Genomic DNA, 17,792 nt, shown 5'->3' with positions numbered 1-17,792 from the left:
TGCAAAAAGAAACTATTTTGGTTCTGCATTGAATACATTGACCTAGAAATATCTTTCACTCCTGATCCATCACTAAAACCCTAATTCCACTGCCACCTCCTTTGTTTCCGACTCTGAAGACTCTCTCCTACTTTCTTATTCTAAAGTCTAAACTCTGTCTGCCCCTTTGACCTCATCCCTTCTCATTTCCCGTTGTCGCTAGTTCCCCCTTTTAATATTCCCCTTTAACTGATCTGTCCGCCGCTTTATTTTGTGCTCCCTGCACCAGGTTAAAATTAAAATATTCTGCAAACTAACATGACCCTCTAATTGCTGCCCTATTTCCTCTCTCACTTTTCCAAAATCCTTAACTGTGTAGTGTATTTATTTATTTATTTTTAAGTTTTTCTGTCTTGATTTCTTGGCCACCCACTCTTTCGATGATCTCTTCCAATCTGTCTAAGGGTTTCCATTGCCTCCACTCCACTGAAACTGCCATGACTAAGGTCACCAATTTTACTGGCTTCTAGCTAACTCTAAGGGACACATCTAGTCTCATCCTCCTGTATCTGTCTGCCACCTTTGACACTTAATCACTGTGTGACACCTTTTCTTGTTTTTTTTTTTCCTCAGGTCATACTGAGTCTTCCTTCATGGCTTCTCCATCAGAGTCTGTTCATTCCTCTGTCCTGGCCAGTTGCTTCAGCTACCATCTTTACGAGGGTAACTCCTAATTCTTCTCCTTAACACACCCAGGCCTTTCTTGAATCCCTAGCTGCCCCTCTCTTCTTGGTGTCAGCTGCCATCTCCAAAATTATTTTCATTGATCTCTCCAATATCTATCTCGTCTGTGTCATTTAGCTCTTTTTCTTTACCCTTGTCTGTAAGCTACTCTTATCTCACTTTGATTACCGAAACCATCTGTCTGACTTCCCTGCTTCTCACCTCTTCCCATTGCATCATCAGCCATCTGCCTCTCCCACAGCTCTGACCATGTCACCCTCCTTTTTGAATTCCTCCATTCACTCACCGTCTCTTATCACATCAATTTCAGCCCATTCCAGCTCACCTGGAGGCTTCTATGTAATATTTCCTTCATGTGCATCTCTGCTGTCATTTCATTCTCTTTTCTGCTTCCTTGCTATGCTCATCTTAATCTCTGCATTTTACTCCTCCCTTTGAGGCCTCTTCCCTATTTTCAACTTCACACTCTTTTTACCATGCTGCCCCCTGCTCCTGGGCTCTAGTTTTATTTGCATAACAATTGCCAACAGTGTGTAGGCTCTTGTTTGCCAGTTCTAAATAACGCACTTCTTTGTCTTGTTTTTGACTTTCTAGACCCGTACAGCAAAGTCTGTGAGGAGCTTCTAGTATCATCAGAGAGAGCATGCACACAAACCTAGGTCAGTAACGATGATCTGAATATGAGAAAATAAGTGGATTTGAACCCTCTTTCATTTCTTTGATGTATAAGGAAGGCCTGAGAGGCTGTTTTTCTGCCCCACCCTCACCCAAAAACGTCACAAATGTCAAATCATATTTTCCCATTTCTTGCTGGAAGTCTTGAATGACTCAGCAGTGCATATGCAGAGCTCTCAGCTGTTAATGGAAGGAGTGTGGTTGCTAAATCTAGGGTAGAAAAACCCGCTCATTTCTCGGGGGCGGGGGGACAGTGGGGACGGACCTTTCATGGCTTGTTCATAAAAATCCACAGAAAGGCACAAACCCATTTTTTTTTCCATCCTTGCTTGCTGTCATTAAGTCTCTGTTTGTATAATGGAAATAATTCAGGAATTTGTGGGGCAGATAACAAGAAAGAATAATGCTGGAGGTCAGTCTCTGAAAGAACAAGTTCCAGGGCTATCATTACATTGTAAATCTGAATCAATATTCTGTCTCATAACAATGACTTTGAAACAATCCATTGCATGGCTCCTTGTTAGCTTCTGATGGATTTATATAGGGCTGTTTTTTAATCCAGGGAAACTGCTATGGAATTATTTGGTATTTGTGTTGTGAAAACTTGAATACACAGAACACATTTATTATTATTATTTAATTTGTAACCCTTCTGCCAGTTGGAGTCGGCAGCAAGTAGGGTTGGATTCAATATCTAGGGGTTCCTTTTCAACATACAAGACAGAATCGGCTCGAGCCCACAACCAGTAACTTGGCACAATTACACACCACCCATTGGGTCCCTCTAAGAGGCAATACTTCCTCTCTCGCAAGACAGAGTATGAGTGTAGAATAGAAAATGTTAATAAAAATGGGGGAAGTAACCTGGCATTAACTTGGGAAAATGCCGCAAGCAGGATTCATAAGCATAAAACTGTGAGCAAAACACCCACCCCAGAGTATATTTTTTGCCTCAGGTTTTTAAGTCCCACAACCAAAAGCTCCTTTAATGTGCCCCTCCCTTCTCCCTCCACCACACAGTTGTTGTCCATGGTCAGTGAAGACCCAGAGGTCAGAAGTGCATCTGTGTGAGTTCACCTCCCCATCTCGGGGAGGGTGGGGGGGAATGCACCTTGCTTGCTTCACTGTCCAGGCACTCGCTCTGGCATCAGCTGCTCTACCAGCTGTTCGCCACACCGCATGCTCTGGAATGTCTTAAGGTCCCACCATGTAACACAGCTGTCAGTGATTTCCACTGTTAATGGGTTACTAGTGCAGACTGGGCAGAATCTTGCATCAGACACGCTGCCCAAAGCAAGTCTAATGCTTAGACCTGGTTATCACTGTCTTCAGCTCTATTGGTCTGCACTAAAAGTCTCAATTGAGTCTTAATCCACTCTGTTATTACACAGTGGAGGGAGGAAGGGTCAAATGGTGTCTAGGATCCTTAGGCAGAGCCCACACCACCAGATACAAATACTTGTCCCCACTCCACCTGTCTTTCAACTCCACTGTTTTTTGGCACTCTTGTTGCCTGTCTAGTGAGTGCAGTTTAGTTGAGGGTGAGTCCCTCAATCAGGGTATGCCAAGCCCAGTTCTGATGCCCTAGATTCATACAACAAGGATAACAGCCCTTTATTATAAGGGTTTTACAAGGTAACAAGCCTTGTCGCTGGGGGAAAGTGATCGAGGTGGTATATCTTGAATTTAGTAAGCCTTTTGATACTGTCTCTCATAAACAAAGTAGGGAAATATAACCTAGCTCGAGCTACTATAAGGTGTGTGCAGAACTGATTAGAAAATCATTTCCATAGAGTAGTTAGCAGTGGCTCATGGTCAAGCTGGAAGCGCATATTGAGTGGGGTCCTGCAGGGATCAGTTCTGGGTCCAATTCTGTTCAATACCTTCATCAATGCTTTAGCTAATGGCAGAGAGTACACTTATAAAGTTTGTGGACGATACCAAGCTGAGAGGGGTTGCATGTGCTTTGGAGGATAGGATTAAAATTCAAAATGATCTGGACAAACTGGAGAAATGGTCTGAAGTAAATAGAATGAAATTCAATAAGGGCAAATGAAAAGTACTCCATTTAGGAAGGAACAATCAGTTGCACACATACAAAATGGGAAATGACTGTCTAGGAAGGAGTACTGCGGAAAGGGATCTGGGAGTCCTAGTGGATCACAAGCTAAATATGAGTCAACAGTGTAAACCCTGTTACAGAAAAAACAAACATCATTCTGGGATATATTAGCTGGAGTGTTTTAAGCAAGACACGAGAAGTAATTCTTCTGTTCTACTCCGTGCAGATTAGGCCTCAACTGGAGTATTGTGTCTAGGTCTGGGAGCCACATTTCAGGAAAGATGTGGACAAATTGGAGAAAATCCAGAGAAGAGCAACAAAAATGATTAAAGGTCTAGAAAATGACCTATGAGGGAAGATTGAAACAATTGTGTTTGTTTAGTCTGCAGAAGAGAAGACTGAAGGGTTTTCTAGTACATCAAAGGTTGTTACCAGGAGGAGGGAGAAAAATTGTTCTCCTTAGCCTCTGACGATAGGACAAGAAGCAATGGGTTTAACTTGCAGGAAGGTCAGTTTAGGCTGGACATTAGGAAAAACTTCCTAACTGTCAAGGAGGTTAAGCACTAGAATAAATTGTCTAGGGAGGTAGTGGAATCTCCATGGTTGGAGATTTTTAAGAACAGGTAAGACAAACACCTGTCAGGGATGGTCTAGTTAATACTTAGCCCTGCCATGAGTGCAGGGGACTGGACTAGATGACCTCTGGAGGTCCCTTCCATTCCTAGGATTCTGTGATTCAATGATTAGCTTTGCCCTCAATAACAAGGTGAGTTGTGATCTAAAAATCCAGCGAAAAATGATCATTTGAGCAAAGCATTGCCGTCATGCTGCATGCCTAGGCAGAATGGACACTTATCTGTGCAAACAAAATGGTTTCATGACGTCTTCTTCCTCAGCTTATTGCTAAATACCAGGGGAGAGCTCAAATGCAGACCCTGCTTACAAACTGATTGTATTATCGTAGTGCCTAATTGCCCTATTCATGGGCTGAGACCTCATTGTGCTAGGTGCTGTAAATACACATAACACGAGTTTACCATCCAAGCGTAAGGCAAGAGGCAGCAAATTGATGCAGACTGATAGAGTTCAAGGTAGTGATCTCAACACACCAGCAGCCTAGGGTCTTAGTTGGTATTTTCTGCAGAATTTTAGATTGTTTAACAACATTACTAGCCCTTCTGTCTGTGAATAAATCCTTCTCAATGTAGAACTAATGTAGGACTGCCTTGTAGGGTCTGCAAACAGCTAGCTGCCTTCATCTCAGTTGGATGTTAAACTTTGAGGCTGAATGACAAATAAACATTACTAAATTCTCAGCATACCTAGAAACCTTTAGATGATACAGTTTATCCAGTTGGTTTTATTTGAAATTAAATATAATTAAAATTATCCTTGAAAGTCTGTCAAATATTTTATTTTTATTCAAGAACTGACATTGAAAAAAGGGATTTTTTTTCTAATTCAGCAGAATGTATTGGACCAAATGTATTCCTGGTTAACTTATTGACCTCAGTGGACTTGTTACAGAAGTTATATATTTGACCCGGTATTTCTAGCTGGCTAACTACAATGTCACCTTCAGGAATGAAACCTGAAATAGACTGTCGATCCTGCATACAATATGACAGCTAAACTGTGCTGCTATGCTTATTAGAATTGATAAACTAAGTATTGCCTCATAGATCTAATGTGAATATGCATCAACTGCTTGACAATTGCATAATCAAACTTCCTTTTTTTTTTTTTAAATTAAATTCAGACATTAGTGTGTCAGATAAAAGCCCTTTCAAATATACATGTGTAGCTCAAAATGTGATATCCAGTGGACTACTAGGTTTATGACAACTGGCTACATTAGGAAACGTATATTCCTCTAACTTTCCTATTGTAAAATTGTTGCTTTTGTCTGAATATGTTGACTACAGTGTGCATTTAGTTGATCTGTTAGGTAAATCTCTTAATTGAGTAACACATATAACTTCTAATAAATTACTGTTCCCAGGGGAACCTGTACATTTTAAATGGGTATATCTTTCAAAAATATTAATCACTATTTTTGGAATATACCTATATATTAAACTGAACATTTTAAAATACTTCTTATAAAAGTCTTTCACAGCATTAATGAAGTACACCAGTAAATCGGTAATCTGATTTTCTTTAGAAATAACATATAATTATTTTTGTTTAATTAAATGTCTCTAATATTACCAAAAGGAATAATAATACTCTAGTCCCTTTAACCAGTTTTAATCAATGGAGATTATCTTTTATTTAAATCAAAGGCATCTTGTAGCTCTTCTGAGGGTATTGGATCAAAACTTCATTATGCAGTATATCAACATGAGAAAAGGTACTTTAATCTTGTAGAGCACCATCCATCTGATAGGTATTAAAAGGCTTAGTTCAGTCACATGAAAGCATGCACTACAAATGCTACACCCCGGTTGTCTTACCACCAAATGGTAATTAGACCTTTCCTCTTGCACAGGAGTACAAGCTGATTTGCTTTGTTTGTTTGTGGCTTTAAAATTTTCACTAGTTCACATAATAGTTAGGATTAGGAATTTATTAAGGGATAAAGATTGCTTTGCATCTAAATATTGCTTTCAGTCAATAATGGCACAACCATTTCTGAACATATTATATCTACAAGCATGGCTTTTCTTGTTCCAAATCTGATTTCTCTCCTCCATACTAAAGGTTCTTGTTTCCAAAATTGATGACATGTTATGTTATGTCCTGATGGGCTGCTGAGTCTCAAGATAAAACAACTTGTAATGTGATACACTATTGTAACGAGGTTATTTTTAAATTATCTTTTTTTATTAAGGCCAGTAAGTCAACCTAGTTCAGGTTTTGCCGTAAACATGGTATAGAAGGTGATCTGATTCTTTACATATACCATTTTAAAAAATCCCCCATTTCTCAGTAAAATTTATTTCCAAAATCTAGAACATTTTGATATTAGTTTTTCAGTAAGATATGCTTTAATCACTAAATGGAAAGAGATGCAATGTGGTAGAATCAAGTTTGGTTAGTAACACAAAGAGGAAATAATTACACTAAATGTTAATGCAAAGGTGAAGTTGAAAGTCTAAACAAAATTAGAATTGGGAAACAGTTAAAATACGGGTGGGTTTTCGATTGTTTTTTTTGGGGGGTGGGGGAGTGAAAAGTGACTTAATAGAAATGACATTTTAGGGTTGCATGTTTGATGATGCATTACACGTACAGAACCATAATTTTAAATGCAGAATGTTGCTTGGGTTACTTGAGTTTTCATAATAGATATTCTCCAATATTTATTTTTGAAGGCAAAGATACCATGATATTGTAGAATAAACATTTGTTTTATTTAGCATTTTTAAGCTTCTATAGTAATGAAATAGATACTAATAGTGTCATTGTTTAGGCAAAACACAGCAGCTGTTGTGTATTCAACAATAGCTCATGCAAACCGATGGACACTAGGATCTGCTTTTTGGAATACAGATAACTAGCAAACTGATTTTATTCCTCCTTTTTCTTAAATGACTTAAAATCTTTAATTTGCAGAATGAAGGGATTTTAATTTCCAGTGCAGAACACCACAATATTAATACATTAAGGCCAGAAGAGGCTATTAGGATCATCTAGTCTGACCATCTGCATAAGACAAGCCTATATAATTTCATCCAGTAATTTCTGCAGCTTCTGATTGAGTTACACATATTGTATCTGTTGTAATTCATGGAGGCGGTTTGTGGTGAGAAAGTGCAAAATAAAATGTCAGCAACATTTAGAGTGGTGTTTACAAAAGCTGAAGTACAATTAAACCAAACCACATTTCAAACCTGCGTATCAAAAGAATGCTCATTTACTGTTTCTAAGTATGTGAAGCAATAATAGGGAGTCACGAACGTCCTGCATATCCATAACATCAGTATTCTAAATGAGTGACTTGCCAAGAGATCTGAGCAAATTAAAGTTGTTTTAGGGAATGGTCCAGGAGGTATTTGCGCTCAGAAAATCTTATTACATGCCATTTGGTGCCATCTTACTGGATTCAAAATTTTCTTTACAAGGCAGAGAGAGTCAGGAAAGGCTTAGCAGAATCTAGAGACAGACTAACTACATTAGAGTTGGGGAAACACAAATACTGCAGAGCGAGGGTTCTCAAATCTTTTTATAGTTTGCACATCTTAACATATAGATGGGACAGAGTGGGAGGGAGTGGCAATGAGACATTCAGTCTCAACATCATGTGTCAACTACAGCAATTGCTTACACAAAAATTATTATTAGGAAAGAAACTGGAGTTTAGCAGCTGGGGTTAGGAGAGCCAGCACTGTGTGACTAGCCAGTTCTCCCAGTCCCCAGATTATTAGAAAGGGCTTCATAGACTACCAGAGTTCCATCATCCGCAGCTTGAGAACAACTAATGTTGCATGCTGTAAGAAACGTATCAAAAAAATCTACACAGATTCAGACGCTCTTGTTGACAGTGACTATTACGTTTCTAGCCTTGGAAGGCCTGCGATCAACTGAAATACAACATTGTCTTTACCAAACAGAGCTCTTATCTTTGTATATTATAGCAGATATTTTTGTTTTGAAGAAGAAAGTGGAGGGGGGCCTTGATCTCAAGCTGCCTAAATATACAGTAGTTTGTGATGAAGCGCAGCAATGGCTTCTTATAATGAAGTGCTACAGGAAATTGCTGACTTTATCCCAATTTGTATTATATCTGTTTTGCAAAGAGTTACGGCTGTTTGAGCTGCTTTCATACAGTTTATCCATATGAACTTTATTGAGTTCAGCAAAACATTCTCTTGGTATCTTTCTCATAGCCTTGGCTAACAGAGCCTGAGAACAAATGCAAGCAGTGCAAGAGAAGTTAATCTTTGAGAACCATAACAGAAACTTGTTTTCACATGGCTGAATCGGTCAGGGAATTATTACTTTTATTTCTCCTGTAAGTGAAAACAAAAAGTTAGGCCCCAATTCTGCAAGGAGCTCTGGGTGGGCAAATCATTGCATCTGTGTGGTGCCCCATTGACTCCACTCACATTTTCTGCCTGCATGGGGCAGAATTGGGGTCTTAAAGATTATTCTGTCTAGAATGAACTCTTGTCTATGCTCAACAACTACAGTTTGGGGAGACTTGATTACCGGGGCCACCCTGCCAACTCCTGATGTGTTTAAAACATGGTTTATTCTTGCAGCATAGATGGAACTGGACTGTGTTTAAAGAATGTTGAACAGCTCTACTAAAGTCTGACGCTTAAGGTTAGCATTCGTTTGGATTTTCCTGGACATTGCCTCTTTTGTGGGACTCCATCCTCTGTCCTGGCGGGATTTTTCAAATGTCCGGATTTTTTCAGAGCAGACGCTGCAGCTCAGAAAGAGCCCTGATTGGTCCACTTCCTGAGTGAGTTCCTACTCTGCATTGGCAACTGATTGGTCCATTCCCTCCTCTCCCCCACCCCCACAACAGCTGCTGGATCCTGTCTACCCAAGCCCTGGGGTCCCGCAGGGAGGCGCTGATTGCCAGCTGTTGCTGCAGCCTGGGCTTGCACCAGCTTCCCTACCATCATGACAGAGAGTGACACTGCCCCCCATCCAGTGAGTACCCCTGCCGCAGTTAACCGCTCCAGCTCCCCGAACTGTACTCCCCCTTCAGCTCCCACTCCCAACCCCCACAGTATCCTCTTTTTTGGGGACTTGAAATATGGTAACCCCAGACATTGTTAAAACATGGTACCATCTCACCTACACTTCAACACCAAATCATATTTGAACTGTGTAGGAGACTACCCTGTTGTTACTCAATCCCTAAGCACAATAGGTTTTGAATTGTAGACTAGACCTTAATTCAGCTTCTGCTTTAACTCACTAGGACAGCATGTGCACAGAGTACCACAGAAACCAGGGAACATTGCAGAATTTAGGTCAAACTTGCTCTGGTGTATAGAAGTCCTTTACTGTGTCTTAATGAATAACTAATGGCTGACAATTCCACCCAAGATTTCAATGTTACTAATTAAATTAAGCTTTAAAACCAGATAGGTATTATACTCATTTTAGAGAGGGCTAAATTAAAATATGTAGAAGCTAAATGACTTGCCTAAGGTCATAGAGTGAGTCCATGGCAGAGCTGGGAATATAAGGAATCTTGACTTCCAGTTCTTTGCTCTATCTTCCAGACAACATTGTCGAGGAAGCTAAAATCCAGTTATGTTTGTATCGATAAATTCTGCATAATATATGTTTAGGCACTACAGTAATACAAATCATTTATGTCCAAGGAATCCCTTTATAAGGAACCTGGAATCTTCTTGCTCTCAGTTTTTACATAGTTGGTGCTTTACAAATAATAAATTTGCTGGTCCAAAAAAAGCTATCCTCTGCCTTGTCTATTTTTCCTCAGGGAATAATGAAGTTACAAACTCCCCCTCCCCCCCATCTTAATGGCTTTCTTTCTGTCTGTCTTTCTTTCTCATTCCAACAGCACTGCGGGTGATAGAGAATTAATTATCTCCTCCTGCTCTCGCTCCAAAAAAGTTACAGAATTAGTAGGAGCAGAAATAGTCTTAAGCATGATACTTAAATACCTTTTAAGATACAGAAGGCAAGTGGAGCTTTCTGCCAGGCTGTCAATAGTTAGTAAATGTCTGATAGCTTAATGCTTCTGGCTATTCTGCATAACCAGTAAATGCACAGATGTCAATAACAACTAGTAAATTTATAGAGCTAACTTATTTCTCTTCCAGGTATTTTTACAGATTTATTGATACATAGGAGAATGGCCTTGTGACTAAAGCAGAGGACAAGGAATTGGAAGAACTAAGTTCTATTCCCTGCTCTACCTTGCACTTCCTGTGTAACCCTTGGGTAAGTCACAATCTGCTCAATGGGAATAAAATGATGTCATGAGGCTTAATTAATGTTTGTATAATGGTTCAAGATCCTCCAATCTTGCACTTCCATAGTACCTTTCCTATGTCTCTGATCCTTGTGTGCGTTATATAGGTCTGCTCACAAAGATCGATTGGCAGCACTGGGGCTTCTGTTGTAAAAGAAATGCAGTATGACAGAGTATTATGTAAGCAAAGTGTTTCTCTAGCACAGGGGTAGGCAACCTATGGCACGGGTGCCGAAGGCGGCACGCGAGCTGATTTTCAGTGGCACTCACACTGCCCGGGTCCTGGCCACCGGTCCGGGGGGCTCTGCATTTTAATTTAATTTTAAATGAAGCTTCTTAAGCATTTTAAAAACCTTATTTACTTTACACACAACAATAGTTTAGTTATATATTATAGACTTATAGAAAGAGACCTTCTAAAAACATTAAAATGTATTACCGGCATGCGGAACCTTAAATTAGAGTGAATAAATGAAGACTCGGCACAGCACTTCTGAAAGGTTGCTGACCCCTGCTCTAGCAGATTACTGTCCCAATCACAAGAGTATTCATCACAGAGTACACGTAGATATCAGGTTGGTAATCCGATACAAGACTATTTTTTCCTCCAATCCATATAATACCCATTCTATGATGATGCAGTAACACATCACAGGAAATTCTGTATATGCAGTGAACTGGGTACTGGTAGTATGGCAAAAAGTTATTTGCTTAACAATAACTCTTATATAGTTATGGGTTATTATCATAGGTGCTGACTCCGTGGGTGTTCTGGGGCTGGAGAACCCCTGGAAAAATAATAGTGGATGCTCAGCACCAACCAGCCACCCACTGATCAGCTGTTTGGCAGGCCCTCCTGATCAGTTTGATGCTATGGTCAAGAGAGCCAATGCAATCCTGGGAAACATAAACTGGGGAATCTCAAGTAGGGATAGAGAAGTTATTTTGCCTCTGTATTTGGCATTGGTGCAACTGCTGCTGGAATACTGTGTCCAGTTCTGGTGCCCACAATTCAAGAAGGATGTTGATAAATTGGAAAGGGTTCAGAGAAAAACCCAGAGAATGATAAAAGATTAGAAAACATGTCCTATCATGATAGACTCAAGGATCTCAACCTACTTAGCTTAGCAAAGAGAATGTTAGGGCTGACTTGATTACAACCTGTAAGTATGTATGTGGGGAACCAATATTTGATAATGGGCTCCTCAGTCTAGCAGAGAGAGGTCTAATACAATTCAATGGCTTGAAGCTGAAGCTAGACAAATTCAGACTCGAAATAAATTTTTAACAGTGAGAGTTATTAATCATTGGAATAATTTATCCAGGGTCGTTGTGGATTCTTCATCACTGACCATTTTTAAATCAAGCTTTGATGTTTTTCTAGAGGATCTGCTCTAGGAATAATTTTGGGAGTTCTATGGCATGTGTTATAGACTAGATAATCCCAATGGTCTCTTCTGGCCTTGGAATCTATGAATCATGATACAATGCGCCAAACAGCAGACTATCCTGTTTTTGTTTTTATTGTGGCTGTACCATCTATCTCTGGAGTAGAAATGTTTTTTATATCTAACAAACTCATGCATCCAAGCCATTCTCTTCCTCCAGCAGGATTGAATCTCTAACACTGCAGCAGCAAAATCCCTAAGGCAATGGTCCCCAAACTTTTTATGTTGTGCCCCCCCAACCCATAATGGAATCTGTGCACACCCGCGTGGGATCCAGCATCTGGAGCCGGGGGGCCATGAGTGGAGCTGCACTGTGGTCAGAGCCAGGGGCTGAGGCTGGGACCGGAGCCTGGGGTAGAATGGGGCTATGTGGCGCTCCTTCCCTGCCCCCTGTGGGAGTTGGCCTGGACCCCACTGTCCCCCCCACCCCAAACATTCCTCTACACCCCCCTATAGGGACTCACCTCACAGTCTGATAACCACTGCCCTAAGGTACACACCATGTGTATGAAATGAAGTCCAGGAGGGGCTGACCTTTTGGTGGGGCTCTGTAGTGTTTGCATTGCTAAAAATTTTCACAGCATTTTGGTACTTAAAGTATTAAGTGTGCGTAGCATCTACTCAGAATTGTCTGTTAGCACTGTGATCAATAATGGCACAAATATCTAAACATCTCCAGGGAACCTGCTATGTCCCTAAACCTTCAATATACAGGGTAACTGCTATCTTCCTTCCAGATAACAATTAACCAGTACCAATTAGGCATTAAAATCACTATTAGAATAATGTATCAGAGGGGTAGCCGTGTTAGTCTGGATCTGTAGAAGCAGCAAAGAATCCTGTGGCACCTTATAGACTAACAGACGTTTTGCAGCATGAGCTTTCGTGGGTGAATACCCACTTCTTCAGATGCAAGAAGTGGGTATTCACCCACGAAAGCTCATGCTGCAAAACGTCTGTTAGTCTATAAGGTGCCACAGGATTCTTTGCTGCTTTTATTAGACTAATGGAAAGTTCCACTTTCTCCCCAGATGACTTACTAATTAATAAATCCCTGGGATACTCTGCCTCAGGTGTCAAAACTTCCGGTGTCAATTTTCAAACAGACATAAGAAGACCATGTACTTTAGCTAGGCGTTAGGGGATCCTATGGGTAAGGTCCCTGCCCTAGGGTTAGGGTTCCTATGGGTAGGGTACCTGGAGCTAGGGTCAAGTTTCCTATGGGTAGGGCAGACAGCATTTGTTTTGACTCTTTTTTTTTTGTTTTTGTTTTTGTTTTTTTCCCTTCTAGCCAGAAGCACGTTTGTGAATGACATTATAGATGTGCATGAAGTAATGAAAAATATTGCCCAGTAGGTGCATTGAAAAGTTTATTTTCCATCCCTCTCTTGGAGTAGAAGAAAAAAAGGGAGGCCTTTCTTAAGGTAAGCCCAGATGGTGGTATGTTCCCAATGTTCTTATAAGGAATGACAGGGATAATTCAAGACAGAACTGTTGTGGAGGTCCATGATACTAGATGAATGGAAGTCTCCACAGCGGTGGAGAGGTATAGCATCATGAGTCCCTGTATACTTGTCAAGTATCAGAGGGGTAGCCGTGTTAGTCTGGATCTGTAAAAGCAACAAAGAATCCTGTGGCACCTTATAGACTAACAGACGTTTTGCAGCATGAGCTTTTGGTGGGTATATACTTTCTTCGATGAGTGGTGGAAATTTCCAGGGCAGGTTTATATATGCAAGCAAGAAGCAAGCTAGAGATATAGAGGAGTTCAGAGTTAGGAGAGGGAGAGGAGGATGAGCAGTTGAGGTGTGTGAAAACCAGGGAAAAGGGAGGGAGGAGAAACTGGTTCTGTAATTGGCAAGCCATTCACAGTTTTGTTGCAGATGAACTGGAGCTCAGCAGTTTCTCTTTGAAGTCTGGTCCTGAAGTTTTTTTTTGCAGATGGACCTTAAGATCTGCACAAGTATTGTGGCCAGGGAGGTGTTCTCCTACAGGTTTTTTATTTTTGTATTTCCTTCTATCTGATTTGTGTCCATTTATCCTTTTCCTAGAGCAGTTTGGCCGATGTACATAGCAGAGGGCATTTGCTGGGCATGATGGCATATATTACATTGGTGGACGTGTGGAGGATGAAACAGTGATGTGGTGTGGCTGATCTGGTTAGGTCCTGTGATGTTGTTGCTGGTGGTGGTATGTGTGGGAGAGTTGATCGAGGTTTGTTGCATGGGTTGGTTCCTGAGCTAGGTTACTATGGGTGGTGTGTGGTGTACTGGTGAGAATATGCTTCAGGTTGGCAGGGTTTGTTGTCTGTGGTGGCGCCTGCCACCTGCCCAAGGCTGTGTGGTGTGGTGGGGGATGATGGGTTGATGTGGATGGGGTTTTAGCTGGGGACTGTATGTGATGGCCAGTGGGTCCTGTTTTTTTTTTCTCTTGTTTGTGTCTTGCAGTAGGAGCTTCTGGGTACACGTCTGGCTCTGTTGATCTTCTCTCCTATTTCTCGTGGTACTCGTAGTTACTTTAGTTTGCTGGAGATTTTGTGGGTTTGTTGGTGTTCTCTGTCTGTGGGGTTAGAGAGGATGTTGTTGTACCTTGTGTGCTTGGGTGTACACAATGGATGTTGGTGTGTGTGAAGCTGATGGAAGGGGGAGGCATGAAGAAGTCGGTGTAGGCGTAGTAGTGTAGGTGGTGTGTGATGTGGTGTTACCATTACCGTAGTGTTGTCAGGAAGTGAGTGTCCAATGTGGATTGGTCCGTAGTGAGGTGTGGTGGGGGGTGTGGTGGTGGGGGGGAAAATGGAATTTTAATTTTTCCCAGAGTCCCAGGTCCCTTCCAGATGGATGTCATCAATGTGATGAGGTAGAGGTGAGAGTGGGGGCGTGGAGGGTGAGAGCGCGTTTGTTCCAGGTTCATAAAATATGTGGCATAAATCATATAATGGGGGTGCCATGGTGTGGCCACTGATCTGGAGATATTATATATCATATATCTTATTGTCATCAGTGTTGAAATAGTTGAGAGATAAGTGCACCAGTGCAGCTGTGGCAACATCAGTGGCAGCATCATCATAGCTGTATTTGTGAGCAGCAGCCCATCAGCATGTGGGGATGGCCTGTGTGGAGATGATGGCAGGATGATGGTGGTGGAGGGTGGTGTTTTTTTCTTAGAGGTCACCAATGGTCAGTGGTGTCACGGATGGAGTGATGTCTGGTGGGAGTGAGGGGAGGGAGTGAGGGTCCATGTCACATAGAGTGTCAGTCCAGTCCATGAGTCTGAGTGATTGAGGAGATATGCCTGAGATGATGGATTGTTTGATTTCCCAGGTTTGTGGATTTTGGGGTAGGGAAGGAGAGATATGTGGTGTTCGGTGTTCTAGTATATGTGTATTTGTTCGGTGTTAGTGTAGGGAGTGTGAGTAGATGGTTGTCAGTTTCCTGGGTATTGAGCAGTGGGGGATTGAGGTGGTGTGTTGTAATGGTGTTTGGGAGTTGGAGTTGTGTGGTCTGGCTGATGACAGACCCTCCTCTGATCCTTCACAATTTGACCTTTAGTTATAATGTCAGGATGGATACTTGTGTTCTCCTTTAGATCTCTAGGGGACCAAAGAATTGTCAAAGTAGGCCCTACCAGGGTAAACTGCTCAAAATAGAGCAATGCACGCTGGACCCTTCTCCCTGCTGGATGGGGGAGAAGGAAGAGTTGAGGGCAGCTGCTTCACTTCATGCAAACTGTGTACAGGGCCTGGATTTCAGGAAAGTGCCAGTCCAGCCTATACACCTTTTGGGAATGTTTGGCCATCCTTAAAATACAGTAATTGCTATTGAAGTCCTAAATACTTCCTTATTTCCAGGGCTAACTGATGGAAAGTCCTTCATTAATTATCCCAGGGATTCACGTGTGCCAGTGGTGACTTTCTTCTTCTGCTCCACCCCCAGCACATGTGAATTTATGCAGTAACATGTAGTCAGACCTGCTTGTTGCCTAACTCTTCCCTTGTTGCTTTTAGGTCTAGAAGTGTCATCTTGGGCTTGGCTCAGAGAAATGTCTTCTATTGTAAAATTGTTACAGATGCTGGCATTCAATGTGTGGAATATACCTGATGACTTTTGTTTGGGAGATACTGATTTATAGAAAAAGAAAAACTTCCCTAGGGAACCAAAACCATCTGCTTGTGTCAGGTTACTTTCCAGGGAAGAAGTGCCCCTAAAATTGAATAGTTTATATCATAGCATCACGAGACAGGCATGATATCTTAACCCTTCTTCCTTCTGGGTGGGAGAGGATTAAGTGGAACTGCTTCCCTTCACTCTAATCTGGTGTCAGGAATAAGGCCCTGCGGCTGTACCTGCTCAGACTCCTGACAGCCTAAGGAGTCAGCTAGCCTGCCTGATAGCTTCCTCAGTGAACCAGGCAGGTTAGTCTATCAGGCCAGATCTTAAGCCAGGCAGTAGCTTTCTGGCTGGCTCAATGCACAGGCCTGTGAATTCTCTGCCTCACTCCAAGCACTGCTTTGGTCCTGCTCCAGCCTCTATCCTGCCCTGCACCTTGCCTTGTTCCAGTCCTGTCCCAGCCTCGCTCCTGCCTCTAAACCAACCCTGCTCCTGGCTTCTCTGACTCTGAGTCTGTCCTTTGGCTCCAATTCCTTGCTCCGACTCTGTCTTGATCCTGAGCTCTGGGATTTGAACTCTGACTGCTGTTCTTATCTCTTGCTTTGACCTGTGATAGTAATAATTTTGCCATGTCTACAGGCGTGCTAGATGCCCTACAAAACACACAATTCGCCCACGACCTTGCTTTGTAATGCTTACAATCTAGAGTTCATACAGGCATAATGAGCAATGGTGAGCACAGCTCCAAAGAGGAACAGGGAGGGGTGAGGGTGGGCCAGAGTTAAATTAATAAGATCATACAGTGACTGAATTAGTTCATGTATGCTGCTTGGTAGGGTTTGATCTAAACACCATGTAATTCAGTGGTTCTCAACCCTGGGTCTGGGGCTCCCTGGGGGCTGTGAGCAGGTTTCAGGGGGTTCTTCAAGCAGAGCCAGCGTGACTCGCTGGGGCCCAGGGCAGAAAACCAAAGGCCCACCATGGGGGCTGAAGCCCAGGGCCCCGAGCCCTATCACCTGGGGCTGAATCAACTTAGCATCACAGGACCTCCTATAGCATGGGACTGGGAGCACTTGCCCTGTTTGCTACACCCTAATGCTGGCCCTGGCTTTTATATGCAGAAAAACAATTGTGGCACAGGTGGGCTGTGGAGTTTTTATAGAATGTTGGGGTGGGCGTTAAGAAAGAAAAAGGTTGAGACCCCTGATGTAATTCACACCTTTGTAGGTTTCATGGGAGACATTAACTTTGTGGAGGGATTTGATGAGGAGAGAGTGGTTGGGTAGGTTTTGGAAGGGCCTTCCATATGTAAGGGTCAGCATGGAAGAAAGTAGAGTTGCCTGTGGGAGGAGGAAACAAAAATAAATCCAGGCACAGCGAACTGGTATTAATTTTGCGTAAACAAAAGGGAGTGGCTGCACTGAGGAACTTAAGCAATAAAAATGTCTTTACCTCTATACCAGCACGAATGACTGTTGCATTTAAAATTGGGGAGGTTGAAGGAGAGTGGTTTTCCTCTTTTGTTCTTCCCCAGCAAAAGGGGACAAATAGAACTGTTTTCTACAGTTCTTTTCATAATCTGGGCAACCTGGAGTACTTTACAGGAATAAGTTAAATGCCAGCAAAGGGGGAGTTAACAAAAATGCATGTCAAGGCTCAAAATTCCTACTGGGTGTCCCCGGGCAGGTATTTTTGGGCAGAACACCTGTTTTCTGAAATTATCTGCCTAATGGGATGTCTAAATTAGTCATGATGGTGGTGAGAGACGAGAACAAGACAGTAATCAGAATGAAAGGGAAGGGGAGGTAACCAGTATGAAGTATTGAAGGTTGTGTGGCACAAAATGGGGAAGAGGTGGCTGCTTTCAATGT

At 42.0% G+C, this 17,792-nt stretch overlaps 1 protein-coding gene across 20 annotated transcripts in view; it reads left to right on the top strand.

Annotated features, from left to right (window-relative positions):
* STN1 (STN1 subunit of CST complex) overlaps window positions 1–17,792 on the top strand; it is a 68,792-nt gene that overhangs the window by 6,205 nt on the left and 44,795 nt on the right. For 3 of the 20 annotated variants that reach the window (XM_039481058.1, XM_039481038.1, XM_039481059.1), the window contains exons 2-7: window positions 613–702; window positions 1,318–1,382; window positions 8,668–8,873; window positions 8,979–9,067; window positions 10,216–10,336; window positions 13,107–13,239. The gene's annotated coding sequence lies outside the window, so the exon portion shown is untranslated. Of the gene's footprint in view, window positions 1–612; window positions 703–1,317; window positions 1,383–8,667; window positions 8,874–8,939; window positions 9,068–10,215; window positions 10,337–13,106; window positions 13,240–17,792 lie in introns of all 20 variants that reach the window. The other 17 variants (XM_039481046.1, XM_039481049.1, XM_039481039.1 and 14 more) reach the window with 16 other exon arrangements.

This window comes from Mauremys reevesii, linkage group 7, assembly GCF_016161935.1.
Source record: "Mauremys reevesii isolate NIE-2019 linkage group 7, ASM1616193v1, whole genome shotgun sequence".
Taxonomy (NCBI): domain Eukaryota; kingdom Metazoa; phylum Chordata; order Testudines; family Geoemydidae; genus Mauremys; species Mauremys reevesii.
This window is presented reverse-complemented; position numbering and strand designations above follow the sequence as displayed.